Source organism: Sinohyriopsis cumingii, unplaced genomic scaffold, assembly GCF_028554795.1.
Source record: "Sinohyriopsis cumingii isolate HCF-2022 unplaced genomic scaffold, ASM2855479v2 utg000663l, whole genome shotgun sequence".
NCBI lineage: Eukaryota > Metazoa > Mollusca > Bivalvia > Unionida > Unionidae > Sinohyriopsis > Sinohyriopsis cumingii.
Window position 1 is genome coordinate 239550 of NW_028315922.1, and position 23531 is coordinate 263080.

The window sequence follows — 23531 nt, forward strand, 5'->3', positions numbered from 1 at the left end:
GACACTTCTGTGGCTCATATCTATGTTAGTGTGTACTGGGACACTTTTTGATGGCTCATGTCTGTGTGCTAGTGTGTGCTGGGACACTTTGATGGCTCATGTCTGTGTTAGTGTGTACTCTGACACTTCTGTGGCTCATGTCTATGTTAGTGTGTACTGGGATACTTTGATGGCTCATGTTTGTGTGCTAGTGTGTACAGTGACACTTTTTGATGGCTCATGTTTGTGTGCTAGTGTGTACAGTGACACTTTTTGATGGCTCATGTCTGTGTTAGTGTGTACTCTGACATTTTAGTGGCTCATGTCTGTGTGTTAGTGTGTACTGGGACACTTTGATGGCTCATGTTTGTGTGCTAGTGTGTACTGGGACACTTTTTGATAGCTCATGTCTGTGTGCTAGTGTGTACTGGGACACTTTGATGGCTCATGTCTGTGTTAGTGTGTACTCTGACATTTTAGTGGCTCATGTATGTGTGTTAGTGTGTACTGAGACACTTTTTGATGGCTCATGTTTGTATGCTAGTGTGTACTGGGACACCTTTTGCTGGTTCATGTCTGTGCTAGTGTGTACTCGGACACTTTTTGATGGCTCATGTCTGTGTGTTAGTGTATACTGGGAAACTTTTTGATGGCTCATTTTTGTGCATTAGTGTGTAATCGGACACTTTTGATGGCTTGTGATGATTGTTATGGTTGGGGTTAGGTGCTCCGGATATTTTATTTAAACTATTATAGAAGTCCCATCCAGGCTCTATTTTGTTAGAAGTTAAATTTAGTGAAAAGTAAATGTAAAGCTCCGAGCCCCAAGTCGACAATACCGATGGTTAGATGGCTGAATGTACAAAAAGGTTGAAATTCAATGAATAACAATTTAATAACAATTCAGTAATCAAATGACTCAAATTTCTAATTACACTCCTTCCGCTCAACCCTTTGATAAGTCTATTTCATCACTTGATTAGCAGTGTGTGATTGATATCCACCTGTCCTTGTATTTCTACTCATCTGTTTTATCCTTTCTCTCTCCTATTTCTCCCTATTCCTTCTCCTCTTCCTCCCCAAACCTTCCTCCTCCTCAACTTTCTCTAGACCCCTTCCCCTCCTCCTCAACTTTCTCCCCCACGACTGCACTTCTGTCGACTTCAACTGTTTTGGCTAGTCTCACTTCCGTCTCCAGCTCTTGAAGACTCGGGACTCAATAGAACTGGAAGTTCTGTGTTCCCTAAAAAGCTTCCTGTGAAAACACAAGGACGGTACAGTCGTTTTCCTTAGCCCTCTCATCTCTCAGTACACACAGCCTCTCGTCAGATAACGGATATTATGTTTCTTCAGTCACGCATTCATACACATCGAGATACCCATATGTTCTTGTATGGTAAAACAAACGTCATAATACAGCACGGTATCAATTACTTCTTATACATACATCAATTAGTTTCATAACATCAGTAGGTACATATTCCTAATTCAGTTATACCAAACAATATCACAATAATCAGATGCATTTCTTTACCTTACAACTCATACAAAGTACACAAACATTTAAATATCCATGCTCTGACATATGCATACATTCATAGTAACTGATCTTACATACTTTACCATTTTCCAAATTCACAGTTCAAGCATGTGTAAATTCTAACCTAATCCATTAAAAAATACACTGGTTTACTATGAAGTGACCTATCAGCAAATAATAATAATAATAATAATAATAATAATAATATCAATGAGGACTTTGTATAGCGCCTAATCTTAAGAAACTCTAAGCGCTTTACAACATTACACAGCACCTATAAGATAAAAAAAAAACATATAATGATATGATTACAAACACAAACACCTTGAAATTAGAAAACATAGAAAAAACATGCTGAGAATATTTAAGGTAGGAAACATTATTAGGTCTTTAGGTTTGTTCTTGCAGTTGAAATAAGTGAGTGGGGTCACTGTGTCTTTGTGACTCAGTGCCAATTCATTCCACGTTGCTCGGCCCTGGTATGCAAAAGAACGCTGTCCATATGACTTTGTTTTCATAGTGGAAATAATGAGTATACGATTGTCAGAAGAGGAGCGTAAGTATCTTGGTGGTGTGTACACATGGGTGAGGTCGGATAGGTATATGATGGACTAGGGTCCGTCAGTGACACGTAGCACAGAGAACACATTTTGTGTTTGATTCTGGATCGAATGGATAGCCAGTGTAGGGTACAGATCAGCGGAGAGGTGTGCTCTGATCGTGGTACTCTAAGTGTGATCCGAGCAGCTGTGTTTTGAACTTTTTGAAGTTTCTGGAGTAGATATTGAGATGAACCAGACAGAACTGAGTTACGATAGTCCAGTCTTGAAAGTACTAATGAACACACAAGTGGCATCAACTGAACGATATTTGCGAATGGAGCTGATGCGTCTCAGCTCAAGATATGCAGCCTTGCATATGTTCATGACATGTTGGTGCAATGTGAGAGTACTGTCCAGAGTAAGAACTAGGTTTTGTACTGATTGTGTGAATTTAATGTTGGTGTTGCTGATATTTATTGTTTGAGGTCAAGGATTTGAATGAGAAAGTCTTTGTGTTGTGATCAGAATGGCCTCAGTTTTATCATCATTCATGTGCAGCTTGTTACATGTCATCCATGATTTCACATCAGAAATGCACTTCTCTACACCTTGGATGGTAGCATCAACTTCAGTTGGGTGGCTAGATTTGTATATTTGGGTGTTATCAGCGTACAATCGGTGAGACACTGGATGATGATCTATGACACTTGAGAACGGCTGAGTCTACAGAATGAAGAGAACAGGTCCAAGAACAGACCCTTGTGGAACACCACAACATAGATCAACTGGGCTGGAGTGTATTCCATTTGCAGACACAATTTGTGTCCTGTTGACCAAGTAGGACTTGAACTACAGTAAGGCTGTATCATGAATGCCAAATACATGCTGGAGACGGTGAAGTAATATATCATGGTCTATTATGTCAAATGCTGCAGACAAATCAAGGAAGGCGAGGACTGTAATCTTTCCGCTATCCAAAGCAGAGAGAATATCATTAACTACTTTTAGAAAAGTAGTTTCAGTACTGTGGCAAGGGCGATATGCAGATTGTACATTGCTAAAAAGACTGTTTGAATTCAGATGAGATACAAGCTGGGATAGAACAACCTTTTCTAAGATTTTTTATATGAATGGGAGATTAGAAACTGTTATACGGTGAGTTAGCAGAAGGCGCACGACTGACTGGACGACCACGTCTGCGCTACAAAGATGTTTGCAAGAAGGACATGAAGACGGCCAACATCAATGTCAACGTCTGGAAGAGCTGTGCTAACGACCATTCCACCTGGCGCCTAGCTGTCAGACAGGGCGTTCAAAAAGCCGAGGAAGACAGGAACATAAAGCAAGCTGAAAAGAGAGCTAGAAAGAAAGAGAAACAACACCTTACTCTGGAGCTACACCATCGTCTTCCATAGACTGACGTATGCCAAGATTATAGTACATACATATTTAGTTACCTGAGTGAATAATCAAACTAGCCTTGCATTTTGATTGATCTAAACTTTCGTAAGGTATGTCAGTATATAAGACCATACTCACATGCACTTAGCACAGTTCGGAAAGTTGAATAAAAACTTGAGAGTTCATCAAGTACTTTTCCATTACAATATTAATTCTCAAAACAACAAAGATTATTAAAACTAATTTTGAACTAAATCTATGCTTGAAAGGAATAAGCAAAAGACGTCAAAAAAGGAGAACCCATAACACTTGATTTGTTAATGAAAATTTTACTTTGTTTTACTTTACTAGTCCTAAATATTCTAAATATTAGTGCCTATTTTTATTTGATTTATTTCTTATTATCAATCAAATTCAATTTGATACTACTACAGGTACCAAGTTAAATTTAAAATTTAATAAAGTGTTTTTAACAGAGTAAAGTATTTTGATATATTTTACTTCTTTGCAGAATGCAGACAAAAATGAATCAGTTTTGACATGGAACATTAAAAATACCAGTGATTTGATCAAAATGGTAATTGTATGTTCAGTTTCATCATTTAGACACATGTACATTTTCGTTCCAGGAAATCTGAAATCGCCTATTTTTACTTTGCCCAAATGCAGAATAAACATACATCTGTCTCAAAATACATTTAAACAACATGCATACATTTCTTGGACTTTTTATATCTGTCAAAAAAACTCGTGTTTTTTTCTCACTCACTTTCCTTTGACCTGATGATGTACAAGGTTTAAGTGATAAATTGTGTGTCTGTAAAAAAAATTAATCGATACATGCTTAGCAGTTTTCATGAATAATATATTTCCTCAGTACTGGAGAAATATGTCACGATTGTATCAGGCTCAATTGCCAAATATATAACAGATATAAAGACCTGAACAGTACAGCCCTTTCCTGGGATCACTATTAGCTGTATAACATACACACTGTATGTTGTGAAATCAGTCAAAAATAAATATCACAATTTTTATATTATCTACCATGTCAGAACAAATAATATAGAAAGTCAACAAATTTGTATTATTTACTCTGAATGTACCTATTTAAAAGCTACAAGGAAAAGTCTTCAAACACAAAAGTCATTGTATCATCTGTTCTTCTCTGACCAAAATATGACCACTTATAAGGCAGACAATTTTTAGAAATAGATGTTTGAAAATTAATTTATGTTTAGATCAGCAGGTCAAGTTTATAGTCTCCTATAAACCTTTTCATTACAAAGGTAAAATAAAATGGGAATTGTTTGCCAGCAGAGATGAAAGTCTTTATTTTGAGGGAACCGCTCATTCTTGGCATTTGGTTATTCACGTCACTGTACATATGCGAGTTTAACTAGAATCATAAACTGCTTTTTTAATTCATGATACTTTGTTAGTTACATTAATTTCAGTGGCTACCAATACACCAAAGAAACATTATTCTGTGTAATTACGTGACTTTCAGGTGATGATTTGATCCCTGGTTTGAACAGGCGTTTGCATAAAGCGACTTGACATTGAACTTTGATTCTTTACTAGATGATCTAGAACTATTGGGGCACATTTTTATGGCTCAATGTCCGTGTGTTAGTGTGTACTGGGACACTTTTTTATGGCTCATGTCTGTGTGTTAGCGTCTACTAGGACACTTTTTAATGGCTCATGTCTGTGTGTTAGTGTGTACTGGGACACTTTTTATGGCTCATATCTTGTGTTAGCGTCTACTAGGACACTTTTTAATGGCTCATGTATGTGTGTTAGTGTGTACTGGGACACTTTATGGCTCACGTCTGTGTGTTAGTGTGTACTGGGACACTTTTTATGGCTCATGTATGTGTGTTAGCGGCTTCTAGGACACTGTGTGTGTTAGTCTGTGTGCTAGTGTGTACTGGGACACATTTTTATGGCTCATGTATGTGTGTTAGCGTCTACTAGGACACTGTTTTATAGCTCATGTATGTGTGTTAGTGTGTACTGGGACACTTTTTGATGGCTCATGTCTGTGTGCTAGTGTGTACTGGGACACTTTGATGGCTCATGTCTGTGTTAGTGTGTACTCTGACACTTCTGTGGCTCATATCTATGTTAGTGTGTACTGGGACACTTTTTGATGGCTCATGTCTGTGTGCTAGTGTGTGCTGGAACACTTTGATGGCTCATGTCTGTGTTAGTGTGTACTCTGACACTTCTGTGGCTCATGTCTATGTTAGTGTGTACTGGGATACTTTGATGGCTCATGTTTGTGTGCTAGTGTGTACAGTGACACTTTTTGATGGCTCATGTTTGTGTGCTAGTGTGTACAGTGACACTTTTTGATGGCTCATGTCTGTGTTAGTGTGTACTCTGACATTTTAGTGGCTCATGTCTGTGTGCTAGTGTGTACTGGGACACTTTGATGGCTCATGTTTGTGTGCTAGTGTGTACTGGGACACTTTTTGATAGCTCATGTCTGTGTGCTAGTGTGTACTGGGACACTTTGATGGCTCATGTCTGTGTTAGTGTGTACTCTGACATTTTAGTGGCTCATGTATGTGTGTTAGTGTGTACTGAGACACTTTTTGATGGCTCATGTTTGTATGCTAGTGTGTACTGGGACACCTTTTGCTGGTTCATGTCTGTGCTAGTGTGTACTCGGACACTTTTTGATGGCTCATGTCTGTGTGTTAGTGTATACTGGGAAACTTTTTGATGGCTCATTTTTGTGCATTAGTGTGTAATCGGACACTTTTGATGGCTTGTGATGATTGTTATGGTTGGGGTTAGGTGCTCCGGATATTTTATTTAAACTATTATAGAAGTCCCATCCAGGCTCTATTTTGTTAGAAGTTAAATTTAGTGAAAAGTAAATGTAAAGCTCCGAGCCCCAAGTCGACAATACCGATGGTTAGATGGCTGAATGTACAAAAAGGTTGAAATTCAATGAATAACAATTTAATAACAATTCAGTAATCAAATGACTCAAATTTCTAATTACACTCCTTCCGCTCAACCCTTTGATAAGTCTATTTCATCACTTGATTAGCAGTGTGTGATTGATATCCACCTGTCCTTGTATTTCTACTCATCTGTTTTATCCTTTCTCTCTCCTATTTCTCCCTATTCCTTCTCCTCTTCCTCCCCAAACCTTCCTCCTCCTCAACTTTCTCTAGACCCCTTCCCCTCCTCCTCAACTTTCTCCCCCACGACTGCACTTCTGTCGACTTCAACTGTTTTGGCTAGTCTCACTTCCGTCTCCAGCTCTTGAAGACTCGGGACTCAATAGAACTGGAAGTTCTGTGTTCCCTAAAAAGCTTCCTGTGAAAACACAAGGACGGTACAGTCGTTTTCCTTAGCCCTCTCATCTCTCAGTACACACAGCCTCTCGTCAGATAACGGATATTATGTTTCTTCAGTCACGCATTCATACACATCGAGATACCCATATGTTCTTGTATGGTAAAACAAACGTCATAATACAGCACGGTATCAATTACTTCTTATACATACATCAATTAGTTTCATAACATCAGTAGGTACATATTCCTAATTCAGTTATACCAAACAATATCACAATAATCAGATGCATTTCTTTACCTTACAACTCATACAAAGTACACAAACATTTAAATATCCATGCTCTGACATATGCATACATTCATAGTAACTGATCTTACATACTTTACCATTTTCCAAATTCACAGTTCAAGCATGTGTAAATTCTAACCTAATGCATTAATAAATACACTGGTTTACTATGAAGTGACCTATCAGCAAATAATAATAATAATAATAATAATAATAATAATAATATCAATGAGGACTTTGTATAGCGCCTAATCTTAAGAAACTCTAAGCGCTTTACAACATTACACAGCACCTATAAGATAAAAAAAAACATATAATGATATGATTACAAACACAAACACCTTGAAATTAGAAAACATAGAAAAAACATGCTGAGAATATTTAAGGTAGGAAACATTATTAGGTCTTTAGGTTTGTTCTTGCAGTTGAAATAAGTGAGTGGGGTCACTGTGTCTTTGTGACTCAGTGCCAATTCATTCCACGTTGCTCGGCCCTGGTATGCAAAAGAACGCTGTCCATATGACTTTGTTTTCATAGTGGAAATAATGAGTATACGATTGTCAGAAGAGGAGCGTAAGTATCTTGGTGGTGTGTACACATGGGTGAGGTCGGATAGGTATATGATGGACTAGGGTCCGTCAGTGACACGTAGCACAGAGAACACATTTTGTGTTTGATTCTGGATCGAATGGATAGCCAGTGTAGGGTACAGATCAGCGGAGAGGTGTGCTCTGATCGTGGTACTCTAAGTGTGATCCGAGCAGCTGTGTTTTGAACTTTTTGAAGTTTCTGGAGTAGATATTGAGATGAACCAGACAGAACTGAGTTACGATAGTCCAGTCTTGAAAGTACTAATGAACACACAAGTGGCATCAACTGAACGATATTTGCGAATGGAGCTGATGCGTCTCAGCTCAAGATATGCAGCCTTGCATATGTTCATGACATGTTGGTGCAATGTGAGAGTACTGTCCAGAGTAAGAACTAGGTTTTGTACTGATTGTGTGAATTTAATGTTGGTGTTGCTGATATTTATTGTTTGAGGTCAAGGATTTGAATGAGAAAGTCTTTGTGTTGTGATCAGAATGGCCTCAGTTTTATCATCATTCATGTGCAGCTTGTTACATGTCATCCATGATTTCACATCAGAAATGCACTTCTCTACACCTTGGATAGTAGCATCAACTTCAGTTGGGTGGCTAGATTTGTATATTTGGGTGTTATCAGCGTACAATCGGTGAGACACTGGATGATGATCTATGACACTTGAGAACGGCTGAGTCTACAGAATGAAGAGAACAGGTCCAAGAACAGACCCTTGTGGAACACCACAACATAGATCAACTGGGCTGGAGTGTATTCCATTTGCAGACACAATTTGTGTCCTGTTGACCAAGTAGGACTTGAACTACAGTAAGGCTGTATCATGAATGCCAAATACATGCTGGAGACGGTGAAGTAATATATCATGGTCTATTATGTCAAATGCTGCAGACAAATCAAGGAAGGCGAGGACTGTAATCTTTCCGCTATCCAAAGCAGAGAGAATATCATTAACTACTTTTAGAAAAGTAGTTTCAGTACTGTGGCAAGGGCGATATGCAGATTGTACATTGCTAAAAAGACTGTTTGAATTCAGATGAGATACAAGCTGGGATAGAACAACCTTTTCTAAGATTTTTTATATGAATGGGAGATTAGAAACTGTTATACGGTGAGTTAGCAGAAGGCGCACGACTGACTGGACGACCACGTCTGCGCTACAAAGATGTTTGCAAGAAGGACATGAAGACGGCCAACATCAATGTCAACGTCTGGAAGAGCTGTGCTAACGACCATTCCACCTGGCGCCTAGCTGTCAGACAGGGCGTTCAAAAAGCCGAGGAAGACAGGAACATAAAGCAAGCTGAAAAGAGAGCTAGAAAGAAAGAGAAACAACACCTTACTCTGGAGCTACACCATCGTCTTCCATAGACTGACGTATGCCAAGATTATAGTACATACATATTTAGTTACCTGAGTGAATAATCAAACTAGCCTTGCATTTTGATTGATCTAAACTTTCGTAAGGTATGTCAGTATATAAGACCATACTCACATGCACTTAGCACAGTTCGGAAAGTTGAATAAAAACTTGAGAGTTCATCAAGTACTTTTCCATTACAATATTAATTCTCAAAACAACAAAGATTATTAAAACTAATTTTGAACTAAATCTATGCTTGAAAGGAATAAGCAAAAGACGTCAAAAAAGGAGAACCCATAACACTTGATTTGTTAATGAAAATTTTACTTTGTTTTACTTTACTAGTCCTAAATATTCTAAATATTAGTGCCTATTTTTATTTGATTTATTTCTTATTATCAATCAAATTCAATTTGATACTACTACAGGTACCAAGTTAAATTTAAAATTTAATAAAGTGTTTTTAACAGAGTAAAGTATTTTGATATATTTTACTTCTTTGCAGAATGCAGACAAAAATGAATCAGTTTTGACATGGAACATTAAAAATACCAGTGATTTGATCAAAATGGTAATTGTATGTTCAGTTTCATCATTTAGACACATGTACATTTTCGTTCCAGGAAATCTGAAATCGCCTATTTTTACTTTGCCCAAATGCAGAATAAACATACATCTGTCTCAAAATACATTTAAACAACATGCATACATTTCTTGGACTTTTTATATCTGTCAAAAAAACTCGTGTTTTTTTCTCACTCACTTTCCTTTGACCTGATGATGTACAAGGTTTAAGTGATAAATTGTGTGTCTGTAAAAAAAATTAATCGATACATGCTTAGCAGTTTTCATGAATAATATATTTCCTCAGTACTGGAGAAATATGTCACGATTGTATCAGGCTCAATTGCCAAATATATAACAGATATAAAGACCTGAACAGTACAGCCCTTTCCTGGGATCACTATTAGCTGTATAACATACACACTGTATGTTGTGAAATCAGTCAAAAATAAATATCACAATTTTTATATTATCTACCATGTCAGAACAAATAATATAGAAAGTCAACAAATTTGTATTATTTACTCTGAATGTACCTATTTAAAAGCTACAAGGAAAAGTCTTCAAACACAAAAGTCATTGTATCATCTGTTCTTCTCTGACCAAAATATGACCACTTATAAGGCAGACAATTTTTAGAAACAGATGTTTGAAAATTAATTTATGTTTAGATCAGCAGGTCAAGTTTATAGTCTCCTATAAACCTTTTCATTACAAAGGTAAAATAAAATGGGAATTGTTTGCCAGCAGAGATGAAAGTCTTTATTTTGAGGGAACCGCTCATTCTTGGCATTTGGTTATTCACGTCACTGTACATATGCGAGTTTAACTAGAATCATAAACTGCTTTTTTAATTCATGATACTTTGTTAGTTACATTAATTTCAGTGGCTACCAATACACCAAAGAAACATTATTCTGTGTAATTACGTGACTTTCAGGTGATGATTTGATCCCTGGTTTGAACAGGCGTTTGCATAAAGCGACTTGATATTGAACTTTGATTCTTTACTAGATGATCTAGAACTATTGGGGCACATTTTTATGGCTCAATGTCTGTGTGTTAGTGTGTACTGGGACACTTTTTTATGGCTCATTTCTGTGTGTTAGTGTGTACTGGGACACTTTTTATGGCTCATATCTTGTGTTAGCGTCTACTAGGACACTTTTTAATGGCTCATGTATGTGTGTTAGTGTGTACTGGGACACTTTATGGCTCACGTCTGTGTGTTAGTGTGTACTGGGACACTTTTTATGGCTCATGTATGTGTGTTAGCGGCTTCTAGGACACTGTGTGTGTTAGTCTGTGTGCTAGTGTGTACTGGGACACATTTTTATGGCTCATGTATGTGTGTTAGCGTCTACTAGGACACTGTTTTATAGCTCATGTATGTGTGTTAGTGTGTACTGGGACACTTTTTGATGGCTCATGTCTGTGTGCTAGTGTGTACTGGGACACTTTGATGGCTCATGTCTGTGTTAGTGTGTACTCTGACACTTCTGTGGCTCATATCTATGTTAGTGTGTACTGGGACACTTTTTGATGGCTCATGTCTGTGTGCTAGTGCGTGCTGGGACACTTTGATGGCTCATGTCTGTGTTAGTGTGTACTCTGACACTTCTGTGGCTCATGTCTATGTTAGTGTGTACTGGGATACTTTGATGGCTCATGTTTGTGTGCTAGTGTGTACAGTGACACTTTTTGATGGCTCATGTTTGTGTGCTAGTGTGTACAGTGACACTTTTTGATGGCTCATGTCTGTGTTAGTGTGTACTCTGACATTTTAGTGGCTCATGTCTGTGTGTTAGTGTGTACTGGGACACTTTGATGGCTCATGTTTGTGTGCTAGTGTGTACTGGGACACTTTTTGATAGCTCATGTCTGTGTGCTAGTGTGTACTGGGACACTTTGATGGCTCATGTCTGTGTTAGTGTGTACTCTGACATTTTAGTGGCTCATGTATGTGTGTTAGTGTGTACTGAGACACTTTTTGATGGCTCATGTTTGTATGCTAGTGTGTACTGGGACACCTTTTGCTGGTTCATGTCTGTGCTAGTGTGTACTCGGACACTTTTTGATGGCTCATGTCTGTGTGTTAGTGTATACTGGGAAACTTTTTGATGGCTCATTTTTGTGCATTAGTGTGTAATCGGACACTTTTGATGGCTTGTGATGATTGTTATGGTTGGGGTTAGGTGCTCCGGATATTTTATTTAAACTATTATAGAAGTCCCATCCAGGCTCTATTTTGTTAGAAGTTAAATTTAGTGAAAAGTAAATGTAAAGCTCCGAGCCCCAAGTCGACAATACCGATGGTTAGATGGCTGAATGTACAAAAAGGTTGAAATTCAATGAATAACAATTTAATAACAATTCAGTAATCAAATGACTCAAATTTCTAATTACACTCCTTCCGCTCAACCCTTTGATAAGTCTATTTCATCACTTGATTAGCAGTGTGTGATTGATATCCACCTGTCCTTGTATTTCTACTCATCTGTTTTATCCTTTCTCTCTCCTATTTCTCCCTATTCCTTCTCCTCTTCCTCCCCAAACCTTCCTCCTCCTCAACTTTCTCTAGACCCCTTCCCCTCCTCCTCAACTTTCTCCCCCACGACTGCACTTCTGTCGACTTCAACTGTTTTGGCTAGTCTCACTTCCGTCTCCAGCTCTTGAAGACTCGGGACTCAATAGAACTGGAAGTTCTGTGTTCCCTAAAAAGCTTCCTGTGAAAACACAAGGACGGTACAGTCGTTTTCCTTAGCCCTCTCATCTCTCAGTACACACAGCCTCTCGTCAGATAACGGATATTATGTTTCTTCAGTCACGCATTCATACACATCGAGATACCCATATGTTCTTGTATGGTAAAACAAACGTCATAATACAGCACGGTATCAATTACTTCTTATACATACATCAATTAGTTTCATAACATCAGTAGGTACATATTCCTAATTCAGTTATACCAAACAATATCACAATAATCAGATGCATTTCTTTACCTTACAACTCATACAAAGTACACAAACATTTAAATATCCATGCTCTGACATATGCATACATTCATAGTAACTGATCTTACATACTTTACCATTTTCCAAATTCACAGTTCAAGCATGTGTAAATTCTAACCTAATGCATTAATAAATACACTGGTTTACTATGAAGTGACCTATCAGCAAATAATAATAATAATAATAATAATAATAATAATAATAATAATATCAATGAGGACTTTGTATAGCGCCTAATCTTAAGAAACTCTAAGCGCTTTACAACATTACACAGCACCTATAAGATAAAAAAAAAACATATAATGATATGATTACAAACACAAACACCTTGAAATTAGAAAACATAGAAAAAACATGCTGAGAATATTTAAGGTAGGAAACATTATTAGGTCTTTAGGTTTGTTCTTGCAGTTGAAATAAGTGAGTGGGGTCACTGTGTCTTTGTGACTCAGTGCCAATTCATTCCACGTTGCTCGGCCCTGGTATGCAAAAGAACGCTGTCCATATGACTTTGTTTTCATAGTGGAAATAATGAGTATACGATTGTCAGAAGAGGAGCGTAAGTATCTTGGTGGTGTGTACACATGGGTGAGGTCGGATAGGTATATGATGGACTAGGGTCCGTCAGTGACACGTAGCACAGAGAACACATTTTGTGTTTGATTCTGGATCGAATGGATAGCCAGTGTAGGGTACAGATCAGCGGAGAGGTGTGCTCTGATCGTGGTACTCTAAGTGTGATCCGAGCAGCTGTGTTTTGAACTTTTTGAAGTTTCTGGAGTAGATATTGAGATGAACCAGACAGAACTGAGTTACGATAGTCCAGTCTTGAAAGTACTAATGAACACACAAGTGGCATCAACTGAACGATATTTGCGAATGGAGCTGATGCGTCTCAGCTCAAGATATGCAGCCTTGCATATGTTCATGACATGTTGGTGCAATGTGAGAGTACTGTCCAGAGTAAGAACTAGGTTTTGTACTGATTGTGTGAATTTAATGTTGGTGTTGCTGATATTTATTGTTTGAGGTCAAGGATTTGAATGAGAAAGTCTTTGTGTTGTGATCAGAATGGCCTCAGTTTTATCATCATTCATGTGCAGCTTGTTACATGTCATCCATGATTTCACATCAGAAATGCACTTCTCTACACCTTGGATGGTAGCATCAACTTCAGTTGGGTGGCTAGATTTGTATATTTGGGTGTTATCAGCGTACAATCGGTGAGACACTGGATGATGATCTATGACACTTGAGAACGGCTGAGTCTACAGAATGAAGAGAACAGGTCCAAGAACAGACCCTTGTGGAACACCACAACATAGATCAACTGGGCTGGAGTGTATTCCATTTGCAGACACAATTTGTGTCCTGTTGACCAAGTAGGACTTGAACTACAGTAAGGCTGTATCATGAATGCCAAATACATGCTGGAGACGGTGAAGTAATATATCATGGTCTATTATGTCAAATGCTGCAGACAAATCAAGGAAGGCGAGGACTGTAATCTTTCCGCTATCCAAAGCAGAGAGAATATCATTAACTACTTTTAGAAAAGTAGTTTCAGTACTGTGGCAAGGGCGATATGCAGATTGTACATTGCTAGAAAGACTGTTTGAATTCAGATGAGATACAAGCTGGGATAGAACAACCTTTTCTAAGATTTTTTATATGAATGGGAGATTAGAAACTGTTATACGGTGAGTTAGCAGAAGGCGCACGACTGACTGGACGACCACGTCTGCGCTACAAAGATGTTTGCAAGAAGGACATGAAGACGGCCAACATCAATGTCAACGTCTGGAAGAGCTGTGCTAACGACCATTCCACCTGGCGCCTAGCTGTCAGACAGGGCGTTCAAAAAGCCGAGGAAGACAGGAACATAAAGCAAGCTGAAAAGAGAGCTAGAAAGAAAGAGAAACAACACCTTACTCTGGAGCTACACCATCGTCTTCCATAGACTGACGTATGCCAAGATTATAGTACATACATATTTAGTTACCTGAGTGAATAATCAAACTAGCCTTGCATTTTGATTGATCTAAACTTTCGTAAGGTATGTCAGTATATAAGACCATACTCACATGCACTTAGCACAGTTCGGAAAGTTGAATAAAAACTTGAGAGTTCATCAAGTACTTTTCCATTACAATATTAATTCTCAAAACAACAAAGATTATTAAAACTAATTTTGAACTAAATCTATGCTTGAAAGGAATAAGCAAAAGACGTCAAAAAAGGAGAACCCATAACACTTGATTTGTTAATGAAAATTTTACTTTGTTTTACTTTACTAGTCCTAAATATTCTAAATATTAGTGCCTATTTTTATTTGATTTATTTCTTATTATCAATCAAATTCAATTTGATACTACTACAGGTACCAAGTTAAATTTAAAATTTAATAAAGTGTTTTTAACAGAGTAAAGTATTTTGATATATTTTACTTCTTTGCAGAATGCAGACAAAAATGAATCAGTTTTGACATGGAACATTAAAAATACCAGTGATTTGATCAAAATGGTAATTGTATGTTCAGTTTCATCATTTAGACACATGTACATTTTCGTTCCAGGAAATCTGAAATCGCCTATTTTTACTTTGCCCAAATGCAGAATAAACATACATCTGTCTCAAAATACATTTAAACAACATGCATACATTTCTTGGACTTTTTATATCTGTCAAAAAAACTCGTGTTTTTTTCTCACTCACTTTCCTTTGACCTGATGATGTACAAGGTTTAAGTGATAAATTGTGTGTCTGTAAAAAAAATTAATCGATACATGCTTAGCAGTTTTCATGAATAATATATTTCCTCAGTACTGGAGAAATATGTCACGATTGTATCAGGCTCAATTGCCAAATATATAACAGATATAAAGACCTGAACAGTACAGCCCTTTCCTGGGATCACTATTAGCTGTATAACATACACACTGTATGTTGTGAAATCAGTCAAAAATAAATATCACAATTTTTATATTATCTACCATGTCAGAACAAATAATATAGAAAGTCAACAAATTTGTATTATTTACTCTGAATGTACCTATTTAAAAGCTACAAGGAAAAGTCTTCAAACACAAAAGTCATTGTATCATCTGTTCTTCTCTGACCAAAATATGACCACTTATAAGGCAGACAATTTTTAGAAATAGATGTTTGAAAATTAATTTATGTTTAGATCAGCAGGTCAAGTTTATAGTCTCCTATAAACCTTTTCATTACAAAGGTAAAATAAAATGGGAATTGTTTGCCAGCAGAGATGAAAGTCTTTATTTTGAGGGAACCGCTCATTCTTGGCATTTGGTTATTCACGTCACTGTACATATGCGAGTTTAACTAGAATCATAAACTGCTTTTTTAATTCATGATACTTTGTTAGTTACATTAATTTCAGTGGCTACCAATACACCAAAGAAACATTATTCTGTGTAATTACGTGACTTTCAGGTGATGATTTGATCCCTGGTTTGAACAGGCGTTTGCATAAAGCGACTTGATATTGAACTTTGATTCTTTACTAGATGATCTAGAACTATTGGGGCACATTTTTATGGCTCAATGTCTGTGTGTTAGTGTGTACTGGGACACTTTTTTATGGCTCATTTCTGTGTGTTAGTGTGTACTGGGACACTTTTTATGGCTCATATCTTGTGTTAGCGTCTACTAGGACACTTTTTAATGGCTCATGTATGTGTGTTAGTGTGTACTGGGACACTTTATGGCTCACGTCTGTGTGTTAGTGTGTACTGGGACACTTTTTATGGCTCATGTATGTGTGTTAGCGGCTTCTAGGACACTGTGTGTGTTAGTCTGTGTGCTAGTGTGTACTGGGACACATTTTTATGGCTCATGTATGTGTGTTAGCGTCTACTAGGACACTGTTTTATAGCTCATGTATGTGTGTTAGTGTGTACTGGGACACTTTTTGATGGCTCATGTCTGTGTGCTAGTGTGTACTGGGACACTTTGATGGCTCATGTCTGTGTTAGTGTGTACTCTGACACTTCTGTGGCTCATATCTATGTTAGTGTGTACTGGGACACTTTTTGATGGCTCATGTCTGTGTGCTAGTGCGTGCTGGGACACTTTGATGGCTCATGTCTGTGTTAGTGTGTACTCTGACACTTCTGTGGCTCATGTCTATGTTAGTGTGTACTGGGATACTTTGATGGCTCATGTTTGTGTGCTAGTGTGTACAGTGACACTTTTTGATGGCTCATGTTTGTGTGCTAGTGTGTACAGTGACACTTTTTGATGGCTCATGTCTGTGTTAGTGTGTACTCTGACATTTTAGTGGCTCATGTCTGTGTGTTAGTGTGTACTGGGACACTTTGATGGCTCATGTTTGTGTGCTAGTGTGTACTGGGACACTTTTTGATAGCTCATGTCTGTGTGCTAGTGTGTACTGGGACACTTTGATGGCTCATGTCTGTGTTAGTGTGTACTCTGACATTTTAGTGGCTCATGTATGTGTGTTAGTGTGTACTGAGACACTTTTTGATGGCTCATGTTTGTATGCTAGTGTGTACTGGGACACCTTTTGCTGGTTCATGTCTGTGCTAGTGTGTACTCGGACACTTTTTGATGGCTCATGTCTGTGTGTTAGTGTATACTGGGAAACTTTTTGATGGCTCATTTTTGTGCATTAGTGTGTAATCGGACACTTTTGATGGCTTGTGATGATTGTTATGGTTGGGGTTAGGTGCTCCGGATATTTTATTTAAACTATTATAGAAGTCCCATCCAGGCTCTATTTTGTTAGAAGTTAAATTTAGTGAAAAGTAAATGTAAAGCTCCGAGCCCCAAGTCGACAATACCGATGGTTAGATGGCTGAATGTACAAAAAGGTTGAAATTCAATGAATAACAATTTAATAACAATTCAGTAATCAAATGACTCAAATTTCTAATTACACTCCTTCCGCTCAACCCTTTGATAAGTCTATTTCATCACTTGATTAGCAGTGTGTGATTGATATCCACCTGTCCTTGTATTTCTACTCATCTGTTTTATCCTTTCTCTCTCCTATTTCTCCCTATTCCTTCTCCTCTTCCTCCCCAAACCTTCCTCCTCCTCAACTTTCTCTAGACCCCTTCCCCTCCTCCTCAACTTTCTCCCCCACGACTGCACTTCTGTCGACTTCAACTGTTTTGGCTAGTCTCACTTCCGTCTCCAGCTCTTGAAGACTCGGGACTCAATAGAACTGGAAGTTCTGTGTTCCCTAAAAAGCTTCCTGTGAAAACACAAGGACGGTACAGTCGTTTTCCTTAGCCCTCTCATCTCTCAGTACACACAGCCTCTCGTCAGATAACGGATATTATGTTTCTTCAGTCACGCATTCATACACATCGAGATACCCATATGTTCTTGTATGGTAAAACAAACGTCATAATACAGCACGGTATCAATTACTTCTTATACATACATCAATTAGTTTCATAACATCAGTAGGTACATATTCCTAATTCAGTTATACCAAACAATATCACAATAATCAGATGCATTTCTTTACCTTACAACTCATACAAAGTACACAAACATTTAAATATCCATGCTCTGACATATGCATACATTCATAGTAACTGATCTTACATACTTTACCATTTTCCAAATTCACAGTTCAAGCATGTGTAAATTCTAACCTAATGCATTAATAAATACACTGGTTTACTATGAAGTGACCTATCAGCAAATAATAATAATAATAATAATAATAATAATAATAATAATAATAATATCAATGAGGACTTTGTATAGCGCCTAATCTTAAGAAACTCTAAGCGCTTTACAACATTACACAGCACCTATAAGATAAAAAAACAAAACATATAATGATATGATTACAAACACAAACACCTTGAAATTAGAAAACATAGAAAAAACATGCTGAGAATATTTAAGGTAGGAAACATTATTAGGTCTTTAGGTTTGTTCTTGCAGTTGAAATAAGTGAGTGGGGTCACTGTGTCTTTGTGACTCAGTGCCAATTCATTCCACGTTGCTCGGCCCTGGTATGCAAAAGAACGCTGTCCATATGACTTTGTTTTCATAGTGGAAATAATGAGTATACGATTGTCAGAAGAGGAGCGTAAGTATCTTGGTGGTGTGTACACATGGGTGAGGTCGGATAGGTATATGATGGACTAGGGTCCGTCAGTGACACGTAGCACAGAGAACACATTTTGTGTTTGATTCTGGATCGAATGGATAGCCAGTGTAGGGTACAGATCAGCGGAGAGGTGTGCTCTGATCGTGGTACTCTAAGTGTGATCCGAGCAGCTGTGTTTTGAACTTTTTGAAGTTTCTGGAGTAGATATTGAGATGAACCAGACAGAACTGAGTTACGATAGTCCAGTCTTGAAAGTACTAATGAACACACAAGTGGCATCAACTGAACGATATTTGCGAATGGAGCTGATGCGTCTCAGCTCAAGATATGCAGCCTTGCATATGTTCATGACATGTTGGTGCAATGTGAGAGTACTGTCCAGAGTAAGAACTAGGTTTTGTACTGATTGTGTGAATTTAATGTTGGTGTTGCTGATATTTATTGTTTGAGGTCAAGGATTTGAATGAGAAAGTCTTTGTGTTGTGATCAGAATGGCCTCAGTTTTATCATCATTCATGTGCAGCTTGTTACATGTCATCCATGATTTCACATCAGAAATGCACTTCTCTACACCTTGGATGGTAGCATCAACTTCAGTTGGGTGGCTAGATTTGTATATTTGGGTGTTATCAGCGTACAATCGGTGAGACACTGGATGATGATCTATGACACTTGAGAACGGCTGAGTCTACAGAATGAAGAGAACAGGTCCAAGAACAGACCCTTGTGGAACACCACAACATAGATCAACTGGGCTGGAGTGTATTCCATTTGCAGACACAATTTGTGTCCTGTTGACCAAGTAGGACTTGAACTACAGTAAGGCTGTATCATGAATGCCAAATACATGCTGGAGACGGTGAAGTAATATATCATGGTCTATTATGTCAAATGCTGCAGACAAATCAAGGAAGGCGAGGACTGTAATCTTTCCGCTATCCAAAGCAGAGAGAATATCATTAACTACTTTTAGAAAAGTAGTTTCAGTACTGTGGCAAGGGCGATATGCAGATTGTACATTGCTAGAAAGACTGTTTGAATTCAGATGAGATACAAGCTGGGATAGAACAACCTTTTCTAAGATTTTTTATATGAATGGGAGATTAGAAACTGTTATACGGTGAGTTAGCAGAAGGCGCACGACTGACTGGACGACCACGTCTGCGCTACAAAGATGTTTGCAAGAAGGACATGAAGACGGCCAACATCAATGTCAACGTCTGGAAGAGCTGTGCTAACGACCATTCCACCTGGCGCCTAGCTGTCAGACAGGGCGTTCAAAAAGCCGAGGAAGACAGGAACATAAAGCAAGCTGAAAAGAGAGCTAGAAAGAAAGAGAAACAACACCTTACTCTGGAGCTACACCATCGTCTTCCATAGACTGACGTATGCCAAGATTATAGTACATACATATTTAGTTACCTGAGTGAATAATCAAACTAGCCTTGCATTTTGATTGATCTAAACTTTCGTAAGGTATGTCAGTATATAAGACCATACTCACATGCACTTAGCACAGTTCGGAAAGTTGAATAAAAACTTGAGAGTTCATCAAGTACTTTTCCATTACAATATTAATTCTCAAAACAACAAAGATTATTAAAACTAATTTTGAACTAAATCTATGCTTGAAAGGAATAAGCAAAAGACGTCAAAAAAGGAGAACCCATAACACTTGATTTGTTAATGAAAATTTTACTTTGTTTTACTTTACTAGTCCTAAATATTCTAAATATTAGTGCCTATTTTTATTTGATTTATTTCTTATTATCAATCAAATTCAATTTGATACTACTACAGGTACCAAGTTAAATTTAAAATTTAATAAAGTGTTTTTAACAGAGTAAAGTATTTTGATATATTTTACTTCTTTGCAGAATGCAGACAAAAATGAATCAGTTTTGACATGGAACATTAAAAATACCAGTGATTTGATCAAAATGGTAATTGTATGTTCAGTTTCATCATTTAGACACATGTACATTTTCGTTCCAGGAAATCTGAAATCGCCTATTTTTACTTTGCCCAAATGCAGAATAAACATACATCTGTCTCAAAATACATTTAAACAACATGCATACATTTCTTGGACTTTTTATATCTGTCAAAAAAACTCGTGTTTTTTTCTCACTCACTTTCCTTTGACCTGATGATGTACAAGGTTTAAGTGATAAATTGTGTGTCTGTAAAAAAAATTAATCGATACATGCTTAGCAGTTTTCATGAATAATATATTTCCTCAGTACTGGAGAAATATGTCACGATTGTATCAGGCTCAATTGCCAAATATATAACAGATATAAAGACCTGAACAGTACAGCCCTTTCCTGGGATCACTATTAGCTGTATAACATACACACTGTATGTTGTGAAATCAGTCAAAAATAAATATCACAATTTTTATATTATCTACCATGTCAGAACAAATAATATAGAAAGTCAACAAATTTGTATTATTTACTCTGAATGTACCTATTTAAAAGCTACAAGGAAAAGTCTTCAAACACAAAAGTCATTGTATCATCTGTTCTTCTCTGACCAAAATATGACCACTTATAAGGCAGACAATTTTTAGAAATAGATGTTTGAAAATTAATTTATGTTTAGATCAGCAGGTCAAGTTTATAGTCTCCTATAAACCTTTTCATTACAAAGGTAAAATAAAATGGGAATTGTTTGCCAGCAGAGATGAAAGTCTTTATTTTGAGGGAACCGCTCATTCTTGGCATTTGGTTATTCACGTCACTGTACATATGCGAGTTTAACTAGAATCATAAACTGCTTTTTTAATTCATGATACTTTGTTAGTTACATTAATTTCAGTGGCTACCAATACACCAAAGAAACATTATTCTGTGTAATTACGTGACTTTCAGGTGATGATTTGATCCCTGGTTTGAACAGGCGTTTGCATAAAGCGACTTGATATTGAACTTTGATTCTTTACTAGATGATCTAGAACTATTGGGGCACATTTTTATGGCTCAATGTCTGTGTGTTAGTGTGTACTGGGACACTTTTTTATGGCTCATTTCTGTGTGTTAGTGTGTACTGGGACACTTTTTATGGCTCATATCTTGTGTTAGCGTCTACTAGGACACTTTTTAATGGCTCATGTATGTGTGTTAGTGTGTACTGGGACACTTTATGGCTCACGTCTGTGTGTTAGTGTGTACTGGGACACTTTTTATGGCTCATGTATGTGTGTTAGCGGCTTCTAGGACACTGTGTGTGTTAGTCTGTGTGCTAGTGTGTACTGGGACACATTTTTATGGCTCATGTATGTGTGTTAGCGTCTACTAGGACACTGTTTTATAGCTCATGTATGTGTGTTAGTGTGTACTGGGACACTTTTTGATGGCTCATGTCTGTGTGCTAGTGTGTACTGGGACACTTTGATGGCTCATGTCTGTGTTAGTGTGTACTCTGACACTTCTGTGGCTCATATCTATGTTAGTGTGTACTGGGACACTTTTTGATGGCTCATGTCTGTGTGCTAGTGCGTGCTGGGACACTTTGATGGCTCATGTCTGTGTTAGTGTGTACTCTGACACTTCTGTGGCTCATGTCTATGTTAGTGTGTACTGGGATACTTTGATGGCTCATGTTTGTGTGCTAGTGTGTACAGTGACACTTTTTGATGGCTCATGTTTGTGTGCTAGTGTGTACAGTGACACTTTTTGATGGCTCATGTCTGTGTTAGTGTGTACTCTGACATTTTAGTGGCTCATGTCTGTGTGTTAGTGTGTACTGGGACACTTTGATGGCTCATGTTTGTGTGCTAGTGTGTACTGGGACACTTTTTGATAGCTCATGTCTGTGTGCTAGTGTGTACTGGGACACTTTGATGGCTCATGTCTGTGTTAGTGTGTACTCTGACATTTTAGTGGCTCATGTATGTGTGTTAGTGTGTACTGAGACACTTTTTGATGGCTCATGTTTGTATGCTAGTGTGTACTGGGACACCTTTTGCTGGTTCATGTCTGTGCTAGTGTGTACTCGGACACTTTTTGATGGCTCATGTCTGTGTGTTAGTGTATACTGGGAAACTTTTTGATGGCTCATTTTTGTGCATTAGTGTGTAATCGGACACTTTTGATGGCTTGTGATGATTGTTATGGTTGGGGTTAGGTGCTCCGGATATTTTATTTAAACTATTATAGAAGTCCCATCCAGGCTCTATTTTGTTAGAAGTTAAATTTAGTGAAAAGTAAATGTAAAGCTCCGAGCCCCAAGTCGACAATACCGATGGTTAGATGGCTGAATGTACAAAAAGGTTGAAATTCAATGAATAACAATTTAATAACAATTCAGTAATCAAATGACTCAAATTTCTAATTACACTCCTTCCGCTCAACCCTTTGATAAGTCTATTTCATCACTTGATTAGCAGTGTGTGATTGATATCCACCTGTCCTTGTATTTCTACTCATCTGTTTTATCCTTTCTCTCTCCTATTTCTCCCTATTCCTTCTCCTCTTCCTCCCCAAACCTTCCTCCTCCTCAACTTTCTCTAGACCCCTTCCCCTCCTCCTCAACTTTCTCCCCCACGACTGCACTTCTGTCGACTTCAACTGTTTTGGCTAGTCTCACTTCCGTCTCCAGCTCTTGAAGACTCGGGACTCAATAGAACTGGAAGTTCTGTGTTCCCTAAAAAGCTTCCTGTGAAAACACAAGGACGGTACAGTCGTTTTCCTTAGCCCTCTCATCTCTCAGTACACACAGCCTCTCGTCAGATAACGGATATTATGTTTCTTCAGTCACGCATTCATACACATCGAGATACCCATATGTT